General features: G+C 35.2%; 1 long non-coding RNA gene across 1 annotated transcript; it reads right to left on the bottom strand.

The window, feature by feature from the left end:
• Positions 1-1,036: 1,036 nt before the first annotated feature.
• Positions 1,037-5,696, bottom strand: LOC309383428. Its single transcript, XR_014173836.1, has 5 exons — positions 4,699-5,696; positions 3,614-3,768; positions 3,036-3,101; positions 1,819-2,936; positions 1,037-1,174 (listed from the first exon to the last, which is right to left on the bottom strand). It is a non-coding gene; the product is annotated as an uncharacterized lncRNA (long non-coding RNA).
• Positions 5,697-5,967: the final 271 nt, after the last annotated feature.

Consider the following 5,967-nt stretch of genomic DNA (forward strand, 5'->3'; position numbering starts at 1 on the left):
TTCTGGTTGCGGGACGGTCCAATCGGACCTAACCCTTCACGTAGAGACGGTGATAGTTAGGGGTATATCCTGCTGATCCCAGAGACACCTACAAAGTCTCTGGTGATCTGGGGAAAAGCCCCTGAGTCAGACATTAGGCTGCTGAAATGGCAGACAGCTCCATAATGCAAGGGCAGGAGAGAGGCATGTTGTTTGGTGAGAATTTTAAATTCTTTTTTTCTTTTTCTTTTTTTTTTCTTTTAAAACAAACAAAAACATACATAAAAATATCATCAGTTACATATCTATTTAGCATGTCGTTTGGTCACAAACATTTATGCGTCATCACTTTTGGTTGCATATAAAATCAATAGTTATCAACCCAATATACCTTAGTACGTTTATCATTGTAAATCATATATTCATATAATGCTGTGTTATAATTTCTTCCTTTTAAACATGTATTCTAAAGGTTATATTCATATGTATGCTAACTATCTGTTACATCATTATAAATCTATTAAATAATAACATATCTTTATAGTATCATCTATCTTATTCTGATATTTCTTACAGTATATAAGAAAAAAAGGAATCACCAACATTTTATATTTGTGTATCATTACTTTTATTTTATGTAAAATCATAAAATATCTATCAAATGTATATAAATACATCTTCATCATTGTGTCTCATATGTTCTACAATTATTATTTCTTCATTTTAAACAAGATGTTCTAAATATTTAGTTCATATATATACCAATATTTTATTACTTTGTTATAAATCTATAAAATCTATATATTCAATTCATATGTATATACCAATATTCCATTACATTATTATAAATCTATACAGTCTGTATAAGAGTAATATGTCTTTATAATATCTCCTAGCACATTTTATTATTACAATTCAAAATTATGGTAATTGTATCCCTTGATAAAACAAGTCCCAAATCTTATGTATCTGGTATAATACCCAATAAAAAAGTCTCTGGTTTAAAGTCTATGCGTTTCTGTGTCATTTTCTCCAACCATGTGTGGATTTTAGTCCAATACCTTTTAGCTTCTTGGCAAGTCCACCATATGTGGTAGTATGATCCCGGTGTCTGATGACATTTCCAACACTTTTCAGATTTGTTCTTGAACATTCTTGCTATTCTCGTTGTGGGTAGATGCCACCTGTAAAACATCTTATACAAATTTTCCTTATAAGCTGTTGACATTGTCATTTTATAATTTTGGGACCACAATTTCTCCCATTTCTCTAATTCAATCCCAGGTCCAAAATTTTTCCCCCAAGCTATCATAAGTTCTTTAACTTGTTCTTCTTTTAGTTTAACCTCTAGTAAATGTTCATATAGTTTTTTAATTATTTTTTCATCCGTACCTGTCAAGATTTTATCTAACTCAGTTTTTTTATCATAGAAACCTTCCATTTTACAGTCTTTATCATATCTAGATTGTATTTGCACATATGAAAACCAATTCATTTCAACTCCTTCCTGTTTCAGCTCTTGCATGATTTAAGTTTACCATCTGCATTCAAAATTTCACCATATCTAACCGTTTGTTCCTTTTTGTATATTATTTGATAAGGAAAAGCTTCAATAGTTGATAGCCAGACTGGAATTTTTAAGTAAAATTGCTTTTCAATCTTCTCCCAATTCAATAACAAAGCCTCCCTTAAGTAATGTCTTCTAAAATAACCCTGTGTTTTAGTACCTTTATACCATAAAAAAGCATGCCATCCCAACAATAGGTCATGTCCTTTTAATGTCAGTAGTCTGGAATTCCTTACTGTTATCCACTCCTTAACCCACATCAAGCTAGTTACCTGGTGATATAGTTCCCAATTGGGTAGGCCCATGCCTCCTCTTGTTCTAGCATCTTGTAACAACTTTAATTTTATTCTTGCTTTTTCCCCATGCCAAATGAACAATACTATTTTATTTAATTCATCAAAATAATTTTTCCCTAGTCTAATTGTAATTGTCTGGAACAGATATAAAATTCTAGGTAAAATGTTCAGTTTCATTGTAGAAATTCTCCCTATCATTGATAATTGTAAATTTTCCCATTTCATTAGATCAGATGCAATCTGTTGCTTATATAATTGTTATCTTTAAGATATAATAATAATAATAATTGGTTAATAAAAAAGGGAATCAACTTAGATACAGTTAAAGTTTTGATTATTAGGGGGGAAATTTTATGATACAGGATATAGTCAAATAAAGGAGGGATAAGAATAACAACTTATATATAAATATGGGTATAATATAAAAACTGGATGTAAATGTTAACAGTGATTTGAAAAGGAGGATTAGAAAACTTTGTTATTAAATATTATGGATGTTTAGCGAGAATAGGTCATAAGGATTTAGTGTTAGTGGAGGATTTTAGAAATATTAAATGAAATGCCAGTATATAGTTATGTATTAAACTTTGGTATATTTTATGATGAAGGACACTTAAACAATTATAGTCAAATGAAAAGGGAGATATGATGATGACATGTTTAAATATTTGAGTTAAAATGCTTGAGTTAATACGTATTATGTTTGTTGACTGTGGAAGAGATGCACGAAAGTCTTTTTGTAATTAACTGATACACTTTCTACAGCATGTAAAGAAGGATTGTGTTTGTTTTAAATAAAAAAAATAAAAAAATAAATGAACTCTTCCATGGCATGCACTGCATTAGGATGAAACCAGCAGACAAACAATAAAGACAGCTACTTACAGAGGGAAGATTACTGCCTTGCCCGTCTTCTGCATTACCACCTCACCACCTTGCTCCAATAACCTGCACAAAGAAGAGACACAGAAAGGAAGACTTTAATCGCATGCACTGCATTAGGATGAAACAAGCACACAAAATAATAGAAAAGGAAGATTACTGTCCTTTTCTCCATCTTCTGCACCACCACCTCACCACCTTTCTCCAATAACCTGCACAAAGAAGAGACACAGAAAGGAGGACTTTAATCACTTGCACTTACTATATTAAGGATGAACCCAGCACACCCAGCAATAAAGACAGCTACTTACAGAGGGAAGATTAGCTGCCTCGCCGGTCTTCTGTACACCACCACCTTACCACTTTGCTCCAATAACCTGCACAAAGAAGAGACACAGAAAGTAAGATTTTAATTGCATGCACTTATACCTTACATAAGAATAACACAATGAAAGAGATACCCGACATTAGAACCACTACTGACCTCCGCTCCTTCCGGCAAAAATTGAAGACTCACCTGTTCCGATTAGCAGGCCTGGCATAATTACAACTGTCCCTCCTGGCAAATGTATTAACTGGTTATTTTAGGGGTATTGTTTTTAACTTATTGTGTGTGTTTTAGGGGTTCAAAATCCTATATTTATATATATTGCTTGTACAGTTCTTTTAATTCCATTTTTAACCTCCTCCATTCCAACTGTACATATTCAATTTTTATTGTATTTTGATATATTTTGCATGGACTGTACACCGCCCCGAGTCCCTTTTGGGAGAGGGGGCGGTCTAGAAGCATGAATAATAAATAAATAAATAAATAAATAAATAAATAAATAAATAAATAAATAAATAAATAAATAAATAAATAAATACTGTACACGCAAGTACTTACTTGAGTTATTGGTTTTCTGGTTGTTGATATTTCCATATTGTTCTTAGGCTTTCAGACTCCTCAGTTGCAGCTTTCTTGGTCTTTATTCGTGGATCATCAGCCGTGTGATGGTGCGCTCTGAGCCACTTTTTCACTGCAGGAATTGGGTCCCATCTCTAAACAGGCATGCCAACAACACTTATAATAAAATAAAATACAATACAATAGCAGAGTTGGAAGGGACCTTGGAGGTCTTCTAGTCCAACCTCCTGCCTAAGCAGGAAACCCTATATCGTTTCAGACAAATGGCTATGCAACATCTTCTTAAAGACTTCCAGTGTTGGGGCATTCACAACTTCTGGAGGCAAGCTGTTCCACTGATTAATTGTTCTGTCAGGAAATTTCTCCTCAGTTCTAAGTTGCTTCTCTCCTTGATTAGTTTCCACCCATTGCTTCTTGTTCTACCCTCAGGTGCTTTGGAGAATAGTTTGACTCCCTCTTCTTTGTGGCAACCCCTGAGATATTGGAACACTGCTATCATGTCTTCCCTAGTCCTTCTTTCTCTTAAGCTAGACATACCCAGTTCCTGCAACCGTTCTTCATATGTTTTAGTCTCCAGTCCCCTAATCATCTTTGTTGCTCTTCTCTGCCCTCTCTCCAGAGTCTCCACATCTTTTCTACATCGTGGTGACCAAAACTGAATGCAGTATTCCAAGTGTGGCCTTACCAAGGCATCACCATCACCATCATTATCGCCATCGGATTATTTATGTTTGGAACAATTAGGCGGGTTCTTTGCTCTGAACATATGAAGTTCATTTTTGAGAACCCCCTTTCTGCCTCTGCTGAACTAACAGCAATTGTCCTGACAATATCTCTAGCTTTTCTGATACCGTCAGGAATTTTGTATTTGTTTGAATTTTTTAGCACATTTTCCAAAAAATCTCTGTAGTCGTTCAAATTAATTTCGTAATTAAAAATTTGGCCAAATTCAAACAATGCTGCCTCTACCTCAGCCCATGGAACAACTACATCTTCAATGTTCCAGTAATCTGGCTCCAAATATGTGATAAAGTGTAACTTGTTTGCGGCTGGCAATTGGCTACCTGTTTTTAGATGGTCACAATTCATCAGCCTTTTCTTCAAATTGGTGATGATGCTTGACTGAATCTTGTCAGGAGAAAGGGCAACAAATTGTTGATTTGGAGTTAAATTGATGTTTTTGAAGGCTTGTGTTTTTAGCATTGCATCAATGTTGTTTTCATATGTGCCCTTTCTCTGTCTAAGCACTTCAAAAGCTTTTCAGCCTTGATGATATCTGTGTCTCTCCCCTGCAGGGCATTTGACAGATGAGAAATCTCATATAGAATATCTATCATGAGGGCCCAATCCTTCAAAAAATTTAGATTTTCAAAATGGGAAGCCATGCCTGGGAATCTTTCATTGCCCAGAAAAAACTTATGTAGCACTGGATAAGCACGCCACACAGCCATGGTTGCCCTTAAACTACAGGCAGCCCATCTTGGTCCCAAAACTCTGCCAATATTCACAATTTCAATGCCCAATTGTTCAGAGATTTGGAAAAGGTCATTCTGGCTCTTGCAGGATTTGTGGAAGGTGGTGTGTATTTTAACAAGGAAGATCTTGAAGTGGTTGAGTTGCTTTATTTCTCTTATTGCATCATCCAGCACAAATTGGTGGCGGAGATTCAAGCAGTGCCAGATTACGATGTTTGGGAAGTCTTGAGCTATTCGGGTGCTGACTCCAGATTTTCTTCCAAGTATAAAATTGGCATCGGAGCAGACAGAGATTAAATTCTTCTGGAGATATTCGGTGGTAAACCCATCTTTACGCAAGCTTCCCATCGCTGGAGAACATATGGTTTCTGCATCTTGTTTCTCTAATTCCAAAAGCTCAACGAAAATGGTTGCTGGGCATTCTGGATCCTCAATCTAACAAAAACTATCAGGACTGCTTTCATTGAAAGTGTTGAGGCTTCATCGATTATTAGGCACACCTTTAAATTCTTTGCAATAATTCTGGAAAACACGGTGGTTTTGATTTCGCTCGCAATGAATTCAATTATTTTCACTGCGGATCTCCGTTAATTTCACTGAGGTTTTAACTTTTTTAGGTATTGTAACTTATTTATTTATTCTTACCTCCTCTGTACGCTATATAATACTTTTGTACGTCGCCCCGAGTCCCTGTGGGGAGAGGGGGCGACTAATAAGTTCAAGTAATAAATAATAAATAAATAAATAAATAAATGCAAGTCAACTCCCACATCCACTCCAACCGTAGTTAGCAAATTTACCTGCACTTCGATGTCTGAGAATGGATTACATCTTTGCGCCAGATCGTAAACAGTAGAA

This window comes from Natrix helvetica (assembly GCF_964273705.1).
Source record: "Natrix helvetica genome assembly, chromosome: 1".
Classification (NCBI taxonomy): Eukaryota; Metazoa; Chordata; class Lepidosauria; order Squamata; family Natricidae; genus Natrix; species Natrix helvetica.